This window comes from Episyrphus balteatus, chromosome 3 (assembly GCF_945859705.1).
Source record: "Episyrphus balteatus chromosome 3, idEpiBalt1.1, whole genome shotgun sequence".
NCBI classification, from domain to species: Eukaryota; Metazoa; Arthropoda; class Insecta; order Diptera; family Syrphidae; genus Episyrphus; species Episyrphus balteatus.
In genome coordinates this window covers 36,413,710-36,430,834 of record NC_079136.1, presented here as the reverse complement: position 1 = coordinate 36,430,834, position 17,125 = coordinate 36,413,710, and the positions used below count along the sequence as shown (strand labels likewise).

Below are 17,125 nucleotides of genomic sequence, written 5' to 3'. Positions count from 1 at the left end.
AAATCATGTTCTGAAAGTGAAAGAGTTTGCTTTCGCTTTTTATTCGTGGCCCGAGTTTAAAAAAAAAAACTGACGAAGAAATTCGGCCAGGTTTAAGCGCATGATTGCAAAAGAACCAACACAAGAATGGAGCGGACGACGAGGAGGACCAGGACGACGACATGAAGTTTAAGGCTCAGGGTTCTTTCTTTTTTTTGTGAGTTTGAGGGGTGTTTGGGATTATAATTACACTTGAAATCAAGGTTGGGGGGTTGTAGGAGGTTTACAAAAGATGGATACAATTCTTTAACTGAATCAAGTTCTAAATCTAGTAACGGCTTCTATTGACTTGACTTAGTTTGTTCCTGATGGTTATGTATTTTTTTGCGTTGGGTTCCTGTTTGTAACAATAATTATTAGATTTCTGAATAACTTAACAGCCATTATGGTTATCAAGAACTGCAGATCAATGAGGAAATTACAAGACACTTTTGGTTGGAGGAGTCAAAAGTTCACCATAAGGTTCTTGAACTTCAATGAATAAAACTATAAGAAACTTTAATTGTATTTGGTTTTTTTATGTGAAGTTAGCAAACCAATTCTACCTACCTCTTTCTCTTAAAGGAAATTGGTAAACTTGTCAATAAAATATTGATATGTAAATTGAGGGGACATGATTTATGTCGCATATGATGGTTGATAGTATTGATAAAACATGGCATTCAAGTTGTAATAAGAAACATAAAATAAGTTTTAGTACCAACTGATACTAAAAGTATAAAAAATTTCGAATAAAACAAAAAAAAAAAAAACAAAAAATAACTCAAAATGTTATAAGTTGAATTTATAATTTTTTTTGGTTTTGTTTGTGTGTCATCAACATCTATTTTTAGGGTCGTTAATTATAGGTTACCTTAGGGGGTCGAAATTTTGTTTTTACTTTTTTTATGAAACAGAAGAAACAATATTTACCTATATGAAAAAAATAAATAAATGACCACAATTTGAGTCTTTTAGGTTAACCTACCGCAGTCACAATAGCTAAAAAAAAAAACAAGAAAATGAAAAAGGTTAAATTACTATGCAAACAAACATTTATTTTACTTTTATAAATTTAGTGTGAATACTTAAATACTCTGTAGCATGACAATCTATATTTTTTTTTTTCATAAAACAAAATAAAATATACGTACTATTGTTTGGTTGAGACAACAAAGCCTCTGTTGCTTTTCGATGAAGGACCTCCTGTTTGTATAATTGCAAAATTGTGATTAATTTTTTTGCGCATTAACACATGTGGCAGTCTACTCTGCAAACCACCTATTTCAAAATAAGAACCAAGTGGTATAATTAAAACTCTACCAAAAAAGCAACAATTAGTTTAGTGTCAAAAAAGGACATTTAAAGAATCAACGTAGAGATCATATGGTCTTTGAGTCTGTCCGTTTGTTCGTTTGTCTGTCTTTCATTATGATGAATTTGACGTTATTTTTATGCTCGTTCTTATTTGTACTATTTAAAAAATGTCTCATCTTTAAAGTATACTTCGACAATCAGTTTGTTTTGTTTGTTTCTTTGTAATAAACTACTTTCCTAAAATTATAATATTATTTCTGTTAGATATTACATTTCTTTGAAGAAAATAAAAAAGTACGCATACACCCCCGTGACCTATGCGTGTTTTTGGTAGTTGCGCTTTTCTTAGGGAGTTCAATCTAAAATTTTGTATTGAAAGTCAGGGTTACATTTTATTTACAACACTTATTATATTTTTGCAAATTAATTTTGTCGAAAAGTGGTCAAAATCCTACTATAATTAAGCATAGATATTTATCTAGTTCTACCAGATTGAAAGTTTTTTCTGTTCAAATACAGTCAAACTTCTTTATAACGAACTTCTTTATAACGTAATTTTCTCTATAGCGAATTTCATTTCGTTCCCCTTCCCCTTAAAAAACATTCCATACGAATTAGTTTCTTTATAACGAAGTTCCCTATAACGAAATTCTCTTTATAAAGAACTAATTTTTTTGTACCCAAGAGCAAATTCGTTTCTTTATAACGAAATGTCAATTTTCAAATTTGAAAAAAAGCTCACTAGATTTGTATACCGAGTTTTAAAAGGGAACTCCCCGTTTTGGCAAGAATTTTCTTAAAGTTATTGTATGTATGTATGTTTGGATGCATGAAAAAGGGTACATGTGTTTTAGAAATTGTACGCATATAGACAGGTGAATCGTTCGTTTGAGTTTACATTTTAAGTTAGCCAATCACAAGGCTATTTCGCTATGAGAGAATATTGATTAAATTAAAAGTGGAGAAAAGAAAAGTATGTGGCTGAAAAATTTGATGTGTCGTTTAGTACACCCAGAGAAAAAACGCATAGTAATTTTTAATCCGTTCTACATTGAATCAATGGTGAAAAATATATTCTTTAATTTTCTAAAAATCGTCCTATGGTTAACTTACAGTTTGTCACGTCAATTTTTATAAGTGAGATGGCACAGTGGTAAAGCACAAGCTTGTCAACCCAGGTATAGCAGGTTTGATCCCCAGCGGATGCCTGTTTTACTTTTTTTTATTTTTTTTAATGTGTGAACAACTTAGATTTAAAGTGTGCTACTTTGATTCAATCATTTTCCACTTTAGGCTAAAAATGTAGTGATTTTCCATTGATTCAAAGTGGTTTCGATTGATTTTACGTTGTTTTTTGGTTCAGTGTACACTATCAACAATGTTAAAGAATTAACTAAAAATTTTAAAGTTATGATTCATGTGCATGTTCAATTTCAAAGTTGATATGTTTTAACTAAAAAATATAAATGAATAAATTTCCTTAAGATGAGTTCTTTTTTGTACCATATTATTTTAAAAGAACACATGCAGTATTAAAAAATAAATTTTCTATATAACGAATTTTTATAAAACTTCTTTATAACGAAGCAATTTTTTGTTCCCTTGAAGGTTCGTTATAAAGAAGTTTGACTGTAATTATTTAATAAGATGGAAAAGTTTTTTTTTATCTTTCGGCTCATTTTTGAGATAAATATAAAACTTAAAACCTAATTTTGGTCACAACTTTCGAATTTTATAGAGAAAAAGACGTCTAATTGCCCATAGGAAATTTTGGGAGTGCAGATTGATCCAAAATGTTATACCGTAGTTTTTATAACCTATAACTGAAAAGTCTATCATCTTTAGTTCGCAGCATCAAATGGTTTTCGGGAAGTTCGATACTTAAAATGTCATTTTAAAATTTGTCAAAAAGTCAATTTTCACTCTTGTAAAAATTTAGCCATTTACAGACTACATTTATCTTGAGATCATTAAATCACAGACGGGCGAAAAAACTTTGGAACATTATGTATAATTAAAGCCACACCACATGAGGTATATCTGATCTTTTGTTTCATTTCACTTCAAGTTGAATTACCTTACAGAACAAGATACATTATATAACACAACAAGTATTAGATAATACAATAAAAACCAAACAAAAGTCTTTAAAAGATGTTATTCTGAAAATATATTTTCTAAATAAAAAACGTTTAAAGTATTTTTATGTTTTTTTTTTAAATTAATTAGCCTTACTAATAATAAAATTTAAACCTCCACTTTAATATTTAACTGAATTAGGTATAAATATTTGTACATTTTCAATTTCGATGTCATCTGAAGGCACTCAAATAACCAGACCATTATTCATTATAATTCATTATTATTTGATAATTTTATAAAATAACTTTAATTCCTTAAATTTATAGTTTTTGTATAAATTCATTTATAATATAAATTTAAAATATAATGTAACAAATAATATATGAGAGTAAGAAGATAATCTTGTTTATTTTTTTTAACTTATTTCCAAATAAAGCAATTTATTAATTTGGCAAATTTAAAAAATATATTTTTGACCTTTGGTCAAAATAAACAAATGTCTTAAAATAGAATCTTCCAATCGATTAACAGCAATAACTTTTTAGTCTGGGCATTTCATAATTTTAAGTTTTCTTTAACAATTGCACGCGAGCACTCCATTATCAAGGATATTCACAAACAGTCTTTCCAAAAAGCCATAACCTCAATCTAGAGTGTCTAATTTATCATTTGCTTAAGTGGAGCAAGTGCATTTCTCCTAGGTATATCACTTAACATTTTAAGATACTACACCCAAAAAGGGGCGTTCATTTTCAACAAAGGTTACTGCACTATATAACATTAAAAAATAACTGGAGGTCTGCATTCAAAGTCATTTATACTAGCCGTGTTTTTTTCTACAAATCCGTAGCTGTAAATTTTTCATTTCAAACGCAAAACAAACACAAAATATGTATACATTATACAAGTAAGTTTGTTTTTTTTTTGTTTGACGTATAAAATAAAAAAAATATGAGTAGCTATTGAGCTTTAAAAATCTTTTTGATATCATAAATAAAAAAAACTTGTACATTATGTAGGTTTGATTGAAATTAAGGGCGGAACTCTTAATCGTTACTCGAGTTTAGATTTATCTCAACTTCAGTAAGTTGAGAAATATTTCAATCAATCGCTCAAGGGAATTGGAATAGTGCTGTCACATGGGAAAAGACAAATTTTGTCTTGAGGAAATTTTTTCACACACTCGAAAATTTGACTGATTTCAATTACCTAACTCTGTCATCAAAACAACAACATACTCGTCGAATTCGTCGTCCCACTTGTACAACTCAAACAAATATTCGCTATTCATTTATTTTATTATAAAATTAGAACAAATTTTAATTCTTAAGCCTAGTACGCAGCTGAAGCGAAACGAAAAATTTTAAAGTCTCCAAAGTCAACATGTTAACAAAAAATACCATCCGGTATTATAGCAAAGTAAAAATAATAAAAGTACAAATCAAAAAATTCAAGAAAAAACATCAGAAAATAAGCAAAAACAAAACAAATTTAATTTCGTTCAAGATTTTGTTAACGAAATTTTCTTTGGAAAATTTCGTTTCGCTCAGCTGCTGTCCAGACTTTAAATACAAAAAACAAACACTCGCAATGACGCCATGTGTTTTAATGTCAACTTACTGAAAAAACTTGAGCGTTTCCTCAAGTAAAAAAGCCTCCTCAAACATTCACTTGAGAAAAATTTCGACTCCAGTGATTACTATGAATAAGGATCCTCTTGAGCGAATACTTAAGATATTTCTCAACTTGAGTGACGACTATGAATTCCACCCTAAATCTTTTTCACATACATAATATTTTAAAATTGTCTATTTTTTATTGACTGGAGGAAATGCGTGTGTTTCCGTCAGCAGTCTGAGTCTGAATTAAAGTAAAGTAGTCATTCTGTTGCTAGTGTTCATAATTGTAAAATCATTTTTGTTTTTATTTTGTATCTTAAAAAGTGGCGAACGTGTCAATTGGGAATTAGTTAAGTTAAAATGCGCGTCTGTGGCCAAAATTTGTACTAAGTTGCTAAGGCAGAAGAAACTAGCGCCGCGTTGTTGTTAGAAATAATCAACAGCTGCCAAGCAAAACGGAAGTGGAACGGATGTTCTTACACGGACACGATTTTTAGGATTACAAAAAGTACACAAAACTATTTCCCAACTCTGAAAGCTAGGAGGCGCTAGTTTCTTCTGCCCAAGCAACTGTTGGCCACTACTCCAGCGCAACTAATATACCCTCCAATTCCTGTCGATCAATTTGGCATCTAAAACTTTTACACCCGGCAGCGTATTTCAGCATTACGAATACCCAATTTTAAAGGGCTGAGTTACTTAATCCTATGAACTTTCCTATTTTCAGTTGAAGATGCATGTAAAAATAGCTTAAACCCAGGAGTGTAAAAAATTTTGATACATATCTGTCCTTTGATTCAGAATTAACTCAAGAAAATAGTTGAGTCAGCCTAAATCATTTAAGATCTTTTTATTCTGTGGTTTCCGTTTTGTTTTTGTTTTAATATAATAATAATCTATTGACTAGGAAAATTGTCCCTTTGCACAGCATTGTTGCTTTTCTTCAAAGATATGTTAACCGCTTTACTGCACAACACTGACGATTCTCCTCGTTAAAAAAAATCATTACAAATTTCATATTGCTTCGACCAACACTTTGGGAAATTGTAAGTCCATGTCAATAGTTTCATTCTCACTTCAACTATTGCTTACACGTAGGGGAGAGTGGGGCAGTTTTGAACACTTTTTGCTTTCGCAACTGCTAGAAAGATATTTATTCGATTTATTGATCTGTTAAGTTTACTTATATCAAGCAGTGATATTGAACTTCGATTTTAAATTATATCTGGTTATTTAAGCATATTATTTATATTCAATTTTAACTTTTAACCAATATTAGGTCTTATGTTCAAAAGTGCCCCATGTATGGGGCAGTTTTGAACATGGAAGGGGCAGTTTTGAACATCAGTATTATTTTCGTTGTAATGAATAAATTATACTTAACTTTTTATTAGTTTTTTAATAAGAACATACAAAAGACCCAAATTGATTATTATATCATATTCAATTAACCAACAAATAATAAAAACTCAGAAAAAATAACATTAAATTTTAAACTATAGTTATCAGTTTATCACATTTATAATAGACCGAGAGCCAGCGACCTAAAGTTTGCAGGTAATTGCTTAGTATTCACCCCTATGAAATATGTTTAAGGACATCCCCAGGCATGTTACTGCAAAAAAAAAAGTCTCGTGAGACGTGGCAAAAACGGTCTGCCAAGCACTTGAATGTGAAAAAAATTTAAAATTAAGAACTCGACCTTAAATCAAAAAAAAAATATTTAAAGAGAACGGCAACACTTACAAAACTAAACGATACCTTTTTTTAAAGTTAAAAAGTTATACTACTTTTTGGTTTTTACATAAATGTTTTTTGATGAATAGTTTTTGAAACAAAAAATTTCAAACACAAAATTTTGAAAAAAAATTCAAAAAAAGTTCAAACAGTTTTTTTTTTTCATAAAATTTACCCAATCAAGTATTATATTTTTTTTGTTTTAATTTCTCTTATATATTTTGAGTCAAACACCGAAAACTAAAAGTCAAAATCTCTTTTACTTTTCGAGAAAACTGAAAATTACCAAACCTTCTATTTTTTCACCAACGCCAAAATTACGGCTATTAATTATGTCTTTCAGAAAGGAAGTAAGATGTTCACGGGTTTTATTGCAGGAATCATTCAATGGGTTATAAAAAAGATAAAACCGCGGAGTGCTATTAATTGAGAGGGTGGGAACTGGAGATAGGGGTGCAAAAGCCCCCTTTTTGGTTTTTTCAATATATCTCGTAAACAAAGCATAATTTTGAGATATTGTTCTTAATAAATTTTGTGGAGAATAAAATTTCCTATAATAATAATGTTTTTTAAAAATTTATAAAAAAAATTTCCTTACCAAAACAGTCAAAACAAACAAAAAAAAAATCAAACAAAATCAATTTTTTTCGTTTTTTTACTTTTTTGGTTGTGTCTCTTATTTGGGCTGAGATAGACATTAACATTGCTCTAATAAAACATAGAAGAGTAAATTTTCTTTGAAATGCTGGTCTCATCAAATTTTTTCATTGAAAATTAACCAAAATATGGCCATTTGAACCTATCTTTTTTTCGCAGATTTTTTTCTAAAATTTTGACTTTGAAATCGTTTATTTCGAAATAGTCGGTTTAAATAACTTAACTTAAAAATTTAAATTTAGTGTATGATTTTAGCTTTTGAAAAAAGTATCGTTCATAACTGTAAGTGTTACCGTTGTTTTTTAATAAATTTTTTTGATTGTAAGTATTTTTCTTTTTTTTAATAACCCCTTCCGCCTAAACGGGGGAAGATAGACACCCCCTCCCATAGTAAAAAATGATTGTATTTAACCCTTCTACAAAAAACCGCTATCAATTCTTGGTTGCTAAGTTATAGTACTTTCCCCTCAAATTTTTCTTTTTTACTTGAGAAAAACTGAATCTGCGAAAAAAAGATAGGTTTAAATGGCCATATTTTGGTTAATTTTCAATGAAAAAATTTGATGAGACCAGCATTTCAAAGAAAATTTACTCTTCTATGTTTTATTAGAGCAATGTTAATGTCTATCTCAGCCCAAATAAGAGACACAACCAAAAAAGTAAAAAAAAAAAAAAGTAAAAAAATTGATTTTGTTTGATTTTTTTTTTGTTTGTTTTGACTGTTTTGGTAAGGAAATTTTTTTTATAAATTTTTAAAAAACATTATTATTATAGGAAATTTTATTCTCCACAAAATTTATTAAGAACAATATCTCAAAATTATGCTTTGTTTACGAGATATATTGAAAAAACCAAAAAGGGGGCTTTTGCACCCCTATCTCCAGTTCCCACCCTCTCATTTAATAGCACTCCGCGGTTTTATCTTTTTTATAACCCATTGAACGATTCCTGCAATAAAACCCGTGAACATCTTACTTCCTTTCTGAAAGACATAATTAATAGCCGTAATTTTGGCGTTGGTGAAAAAATAGAAGGTTTGGTAATTTTCAGTTTTCTCGAAAAGTAAAAAAGATTTTGACTTTTAGTTTTCGGTGTTTGACTCAAAATATATAAGAGAAATTAAAACAAAAAAAATATAATACTTGATTGGGTAAATTTTATGAAAAAAAAAAACTGTTTGAACTTTTTTTGAATTATTTTTCAAAATTTTGTGTTTGAAATTTTTTGTTTCAAAAACTATTCATCAAAAAACATTTATATAAAAACCAAAAAGTAGTATAACTTTTTAACTTTAAAAAAAGGTATCGTTTAGTTTTGTAAGTGTTGCCGTTCTCTTTAAATATTTTTTTTTTGATTTAAGGTCGAGTTCTTAATTTTAAATTTTTTTCACATTCAAGTGCTTGGCAGACCGTTTTTGCCACGTCTCACGAGACTTTTTTTTTTGCAGTAACATGCCTGGGGATGTCCTTAAACATATTTCATAGGGGTGAATACTAAGCAATTACCTGCAAACTTTAGGTCGCTGGCTCTTAGACTATAAGTTCAAAAGAAAAACAAAAACCAAGAAAAATTCATTTAAAATATATCTTAGGAAAATGATATTCATACCATTTATGCTTCTCAGAGTAAAATAGATTTATTTTCAATATAATGTAGATATATTTCTAGACATTAAATCCAAATGTTAACAAAGCGGATGTTCTTCATGTACCAGGAGCATTAATTGGTGTAGGTAGCTTGACTTTAATTTCTATAACGCTTAAGCGGTATATAATCGAGTTCTCATCGAGAACAGTCTAGCAGAACTTGAAGAATTCAGGTATTTTTTAAATCTTCAATTATGTTGTACATATTCCCATTTTTTCTTTAATTTTGCCCACATTACGATTACGAACATTACGATTTATTAAATAAAACACATTCAAGTGTCCTTAAAATGTCTGATACAAACTGCTCTGGGCGGTTTTGAACATGTTCAAAAGTGCCCCACCATCCTTGTTCAAAACTGCCCCCACTGTGTCAACGACATAAAATGTTGAATAAATATTTAACATTAATATATTCATTCAAAAATTCACCGTCAATTAGTTTAAAATTCATTAACCATTAACAAAAATTGTATTGCGTTTTGAATTCACGTACCAATTTTTTTTTAAACTCTTACAACTATAAAACTGAAATAATGCAAAACCACTATAAAAATCACCTTCCACCTATAAATCTGAAAGTCAGCCGAGATAACGATGGAAAGTCATTGACATTTATGGATTTATGGACGGGTTCAAATATCGAAATACTTCTAAAAAAGATTGATATACTGAAACTTTATATGCAGTGTTCAAATGTGCCCCGTGTTCAAAACTGCCCCACTCTCCCCTACCTAAAGTTTTTTGGTAAGAAAAAAAAAAATCCTTCCATTGTTTTAAACATGAGTTTTTCTGTTGTCCTACTACTACTACATCAATACTATAGTATAGTTCAAAGGACTATACATAAACATGTACATAGCTACTATTCAGATAGTTTTCTTGGGCAACAGTCCGAGGTCCGACTAGTTGAAGAGGTAAAGAAGGAGCTGATGACGACCAGACACGCGATCGATTACATCATTCATTCTCATCGGCTTTATGCTAGTGCGGCAATCTTTTCAAAGAACTTTTGAATATAACATTCCCCAGGTCAGCAAATGAAACCTCACTATACCCATACAACAATCTACCAAACGTAGTATTTTTTTAATGATTATTTTGATTGAATGCATCATAGCTTTGGATGGATGTGAGAGTTGGTTAAAAAAAAGAAGAAAAGGAACTCAAACCTTTGCGTTAAGGACTTCGGAGCCATATTTCTAGACGTGTTTCTCTCTGAAGCAGGTGGTAGGTATTGCGCGAGTTATGACTTCAGATGGTTGTCGTTGGCAGGAAGACCTATATTTAACAGCAACATACCCTTAATCAATTGTTGTTGTTATTAAGCTCGTTAATGGTAGAAAAATTTGAAATCATTTTATTTCAATGATTGGAAATGCTAAAATTATAAGAATGTTATGGCTAATTGAGTGTTGGGAGCGGTGGCGGGAGGTGTTCTCCTCGAGTTCGTGGTGTTGGTTAAAATGAACAACTATTTGTGGAGCTATATATGGTCTCTATGGCAAACATTTTTATAGAAGTACAAAGTAAAAATTATTTTTGGTCTTGTTTTCAAAGTGATTGAACGTGTAACAAGATTTGTTTGTTGTACACGAAATTCGCGCAAAATTTCAATCAATCATTGTAATGTTTTGCAATTTAGAATATACAAAACTAACTGCCCAACATGATATTGCGTAGGAAATATGTATGTATGGAATGGTTGGTTAGTTTTTAAGGTTTCCAAGATAAAAAACTAAAAGTGATTATCGAAATATAATTGCAACTTGAAAAGGTCAAGCTGCTCTATTATAGAAACTTAAAAACTTATTTTTAAGTAGAACATTTAAGGAAATATATTTTTACTGAAGAAGGACTGGCGAAAAAGAAAGAATAGGTGTTATAAAAATAAAATGCACGACTGGGTCGCACAAACTTGCTCTTAGCTTAAATTTTTAAGACTTTTTATATAGAAATTTGGAAAAAAAATAAATATCGTTTTTAAAAAAAAATAAAATAAAATCTGAAATCAAATTGTACTATATTAAGATGCATTTTTAGAAAAAAAATTTTCAAAATCGTTGGAGCCGTTTTTTAAAAAACTAATTTTTTATAAATAATTTTTTGGAAAAAAAGTTTTAACATAAAATTGGTATGCCATTTTGTAGAAATTACTAATCAACATCTTACAACAAAATTTCAAAAAATTCAATGTCCCGTTTTCGAAAATTTGATTTAAAAAAAAAAAAATCAAAATTTTTTTAAAAATCCAAAAATTATTTTTTTTTGAAATTTAATTCTTGGTTCATATTTAAATTATATAAATGCTTCTTCACAAAAAGTTTCGTTGAAATCGAATAAGCAGTTTCGTAGATAATCGGATTTGAAAAAAACGGTTCTATGGCAGGTACCGTTAATAATGATTTTCAAACAAGATTTGATTAGAAGATAGACCTTAGCTTAAAACTACTACTTGAATTTTTTAAACAAAATCGTTGGAGCCGTTTTTGAGATATTTCAATTTTACTAAAATCGATATATGACAAGTACCGTTATTTTTGGTCCAAAAACCCCTCTGGAGAGTCGCCAAATAACGCTACATACCAAGTTTGACATCAATCGGTCCATCCGTTTAGGCTGTAGCTCCTTATACAGACAGACAGACTGACAGACTGACAGACTGACAGACTGACAGACTGACAGACTGACAGACTGACAGACTGACAGACTGACAGACTGACAGACTGACAGACTGACAGACTGACAGACTGACAAACTGACAGACTGACAGACTGACAGACTGACAGACTGACAGACTGACAGACTGACAGACTGACAGACTGACAGACTGACAGACTGACAGACTGACAGACTGACAGACTGACAGACTGACAGACTGACAGACTGACAGACTGACAGACTGACAGACTGACAGACTGACAGACTGACAGACTGACAGACTGACAGACTGACAGACTGACAGACTGACAGACTGACAGACTGACAGACTGACAGACTGACAGACTGACAGACTGACAGACTGACAGACTGACAGACTGACAGACTGACAGACTGACAGACTGACAGACTGACAGACTGACAGACTGACAGACTGACAGACTGACAGACTGACAGACTGACAGACTGACAGACTGACAGACTGACAGACTGACAGACTGACAGACTGACAGACTGACAGACTGACAGACTGACAGACTGACAGACTGACAGACTGACAGACTGACAGACTGACAGACTGACAGACTGACAGACTGACAGACTGACAGACTGACAGACTGACAGACTGACAGACTGACAGACTGACAGACTGACAGACTGACAGACTGACAGACTGACAGACTGACAGACTGACAGACTGACAGACTGACAGACTGACAGACTGACAGACTGACAGACTGACAGACTGACAGACTGACAGACTGACAGACTGACAGACTGACAGACTGACAGACTGACAGACTGACAGACTGACAGACTGACAGACTGACAGACTGACAGACTGACAGACTGACAGACTGACAGACTGACAGACTGACAGACTGACAGACTGACAGACTGACAGACTGACAGACTGACAGACTGACAGACTGACAGACTGACAGACTGACAGACTGACAGACTGACAGACTGACAGACTGACAGACTGACAGACTGACAGACTGACAGACTGACAGACTGACAGACTGACAGACTGACAGACTGACAGACTGACAGACTGACAGACTGACAGACTGACAGACTGACAGACTGACAGACTGACAGACTGACAGACTGACAGACTGACAGACTGACAGACTGACAGACTGACAGACTGACAGACTGACAGACTGACAGACTGACAGACTGACAGACTGACAGACTGACAGACTGACAGACTGACAGACTGACAGACTGACAGACTGACAGACTGACAGACTGACAGACTGACAGACTGACAGACTGACAGACTGACAGACTGACAGACTGACAGACTGACAGACTGACAGACTGACAGACTGACAGACTGACAGACTGACAGACTGACAGACTGACAGACTGACAGACTGACAGACTGACAGACTGACAGACTGACAGACTGACAGACTGACAGACTGACAGACTGACAGACTGACAGACTGACAGACTGACAGACTGACAGACTGACAGACTGACAGACTGACAGACTGACAGACTGACAGACTGACAGACTGACAGACTGACAGACTGACAGACTGACAGACTGACAGACTGACAGACTGACAGACTGACAGACTGACGGACTGACAGACAGACGGACTTCCGGGACCCACTTTTTTGGCATTGTCTACCATCGTAATGTCATGGAAAAATGTTATCTCAACTTTTTTTTTTAACTTGATATACATAGTATAGTTACGGTGACCATCCGTCCCGGTTTACCCGGGACTGTCCCGTATTTCTCCAGCTTGTCCCTGGTTTTTATTTAAGAAACCCGGGACGTATAAGCGTCCCGTATTTTGTTATTTGTCCCGTGATTGTCCCGTATTTGGACATTCTCTGATTTTTGTATTCAATATTTTAAATACTTTGTACGGAAAACAAGAAAACAGTGGCTGGAAATTAAAATTTTTCTAATTTTTCGGATAAAGCATTAAGCATAGTACGCAGCTGAAGCAAAACGAAAATTGTTTTAAGTCTCCAAAGTCAAAAAACTTTCGCTGCAAGAAGAATTGCCTGGACAAATAAATGGGAGTGACACATATATTCAAGCACAGGTAAGAATTTCGTTACGTAAGCTGCGTACTGTGCAACGAAAAGCAACATTTTGTGCTGGTTTTGTATGAGAGTTTTCGTTTAGCATCTAGAGTAGGCTTTAGTTTTTTTTAATGTTCGTCAATTATTAAGTTCCAGCTTCTGTTTGTCAGTTGCTACACTAGGTAAAATGTTTTCGAATAAAGAACATGTTAAAAGTTGTGTTAAAGATCATAAAATTTCAAAATCATTTAAAATAAAATTAATATGTTAAAAAACAGCTCTCCCGATTTTGATTAAAAAAATATATTTTTTTAGAAGTTATTAACAGACATTATTATAAAACCATTTTCTTGATTTCTGACTTCGTAAACGACTTAAATGATTTCAACAAAAACGCTCCCATAAAATACTTTAGGAAATCTTGATATCAAAATAAAGAAAAATTATGAAAACTCATTTAAAAAAATTTAATTTTTTTGAAAAATCAATATTTTCAAAACGATCCAACGAATTTTTTATCTGTCCCGGGTTCCGCTTCCAGAAATATGGTCACCGTAAGTATAGTACCTATATCGCAAGTAAAAACGAATTTTACTAAGGAGTGCCATGTCGGTTACGATAATTTATCGGTAATGCTTGGATATGACAATAGTAACAATAAGTTCGAAATTAAGAGAATACAGTACTTAATCACTGGTCGGCAAAAAACCAAAAAAAAAAAAAACAACGAGTAGGGACCAAGAAATCATAAATTTCTTGTTTCAACATCTTTAAAAAAAAGATTATTTTGAAAAAAGAAAATACCCTAAGTAATGTAAGTGATGTAATTCGACGTCAAATGTACCCAAAAAAGGGAAACCTACACTATCTCCAAAAAATAAAATCTCAATCGGATAAAATCTCCAGAAAATTTTTGACCCCATGGACAAAATCTCCATGGGGAAAGGCATCCAATGGACAAAATCTCCAATAAATAATTTTTTCTCCCATTTTCTCCAAATCCCCAAAAATCTCCAATATGCAAAAACAAAAACGTAATAAAATGATAAAAAAACACTATTAGTCAAAGTAAAATCAGAACTAAACACGACAATTTTAAAATCATAAAGGTTCTTCTTTTAAAACGGAATAGAAAAAATAAATTGTGTAATCAACCGTGACTTGAACCTTCCTTGTTTGACCTACCATTCGTGTGCCTTAACAATGATTCTAATATACTGGAAGGATACAGCGAGTTGAACTAAGCATAATCTTTTGACGCAAGTTATCACAGCATACAATTAAATATGAGTAAAAATAGGTTTTTCCAAAATGAAGATGCGCAAGTTGTGTATCAAGCAATCAAATCGCGCGCGCGATTTGATTGCTTGATACACAACTTGCGCATCTGAAATTTTGGGATTTTCGCTCGGAGATTTTTTTTTTTTGAGATTTTTTCCTGGAGATTTTGTCTATACCCAGGTTTGTCTTGCTGATTTTGGCTTTGGGGATTTTCTCTTTGGGATTATGGGTTTTGGTCATTCATCACCAACCCCCCAAAAAACGCGTTTTTGGGTTTGTGGTTCGTATGTGGAATATCCTAAAGCGATCTTGCATAGAAAATATGGCAAAACAAGGGACCAAATGGTGGTGGAATGACGAATGATGTAGCTTAAGCAGTTTTAAGTAAAGAAGAAATAAGAGCGCAACTATCTTGAAAATAAAAAAAACTGTCAGAAAGAGGAGATATGCTAAGCAGACTCGTTCCTCAAAGTTCATTTACAATGCTAAAGGCTTACTTCTTGCGGAGAACAACGGACAATGAAATTTTCACAGATGACGGCAGTATTGTGATTGAATTTTAAACAAACGGTTTTGCTGGCTATATTTTTCAATAGCTTTCTAAAAAAAAGTATCTGATTTCAACGTCGCACACTGGGGCCTACTATATGGGAGGGATGCCCATAAGTCCATTTCTTAAATTATAACTTTTACGTTTTTTTGTGTTTTATTTCATGAGTATATGTGCTTCCCTATCTTTTTCTAAGCTTTATATCATGAATTAAGCACAACAGCCTAAGAAGTGAAGCATCAAAGTGCAAAGTTTGATACCATTGATTTCATCCACTTTTAGTGGTTAATCATGGATATAATTTTTTTCTTCGTATTAAGTGAAAATAAAAATAACTAAAAATTATCAGCTATGGGCCAAGGTAAGTAGAGTTCACTGAAGTGTTTTTTAGAATTATACTTTTTAAAATATCTGAGATATTTGAGGCTAAAGTCGGAGGTCTTTTTTCGAGAAATTATCGATTTTCATGGAAATGCGCAGGAGGCTTTTACTTTTGAGTTCAGTTTTATGTTAAGAGTAAAGGAAAAAGTTATTGGGCCAGACGAAATACCCTCGCAGGGTTTTGGAAAAAGGTAAGAGACATCAAGTGGTTGTTTCTTGTCCCCAAGGTTAAAACAGGTGATTGAATGCTTGGATCATTAAAAATGTTAAAATAAGAAAACTGTAGGTAAATGTAAATTAATAAAAATATATATATATATAAAAATTAAAAAGAAGAGTTGCCATGCTAATGGTGTGCCATGAATAAAGTTTTTGAAAAAATCCTTTTTTGTTAAAAGATAAAAGAAAATTGTAAGACTCGTTTATAAGTCTCCAAAAATCGTTACAAACTAAAATTTTAGTAAATTGGCCCATTCGTTAAGACAGTTAAGCTTCTTATACAAACCAATTGACAAAAACCAAAACCTTTTCTAAGTTCTTTCATTGTAATATCATGCTTGATTGTCTTCTCAAGTACAATTTTTTACTTAATTATATATCGCAAGTAAAAACACAATAAAAATGCAATAAAAAGATTGGTATAGATCGCATCAGAGTAATTATTTATAATTAAATAGATCGGCATGTCAAAGCTTTGTTAAAAACTGATGCCATCTTCATTCCTAAGGCTATTTTTTTTTTGTCGTTTGATATGCCATATATGAAATTTGTGGTTTCATCTTTTAAACTGTAAATTTTTAGCTAAAAAATGTATTCAACTATAATTTCATTCGGTTTTTGATCTCATACATGCATTTATTGAATTGAAACCGCTTAATGGGGCTCAATGACAATGGTTTTTTTAAAAATTACACGCACTAGAAATAACTTTTACCGAGATATTCTGCGTGATTACAGATACTTAAGAAGCTCACCACATCTTACACCTTTACAATTTGTTCAAACGACTTTAAGTTAACATTAAAAAATTAAAATATTCAGTTGAAAACTAATAATTATGAGCAACCGAATCGTTTGTAAGCTTACAATTAACTGAATTTATTTAATGTGTGTTGTTCATC

General features: G+C 32.0%; 1 protein-coding gene across 1 annotated transcript in view; it reads right to left on the bottom strand.

Moving 5' to 3' along the window:
- Positions 1-17,075, bottom strand: part of LOC129914143 (uncharacterized) — a 38,507-nt gene extending 21,432 nt beyond the window's left edge. The window contains exon 1 of the mRNA XM_055993224.1: positions 16,939-17,075. The gene's annotated coding sequence lies outside the window, so the exon portion shown is untranslated. The remainder of the gene's footprint in view (positions 1-16,938) is intronic.
- Between the last annotated feature and the right edge of the window lie 50 nt (positions 17,076-17,125).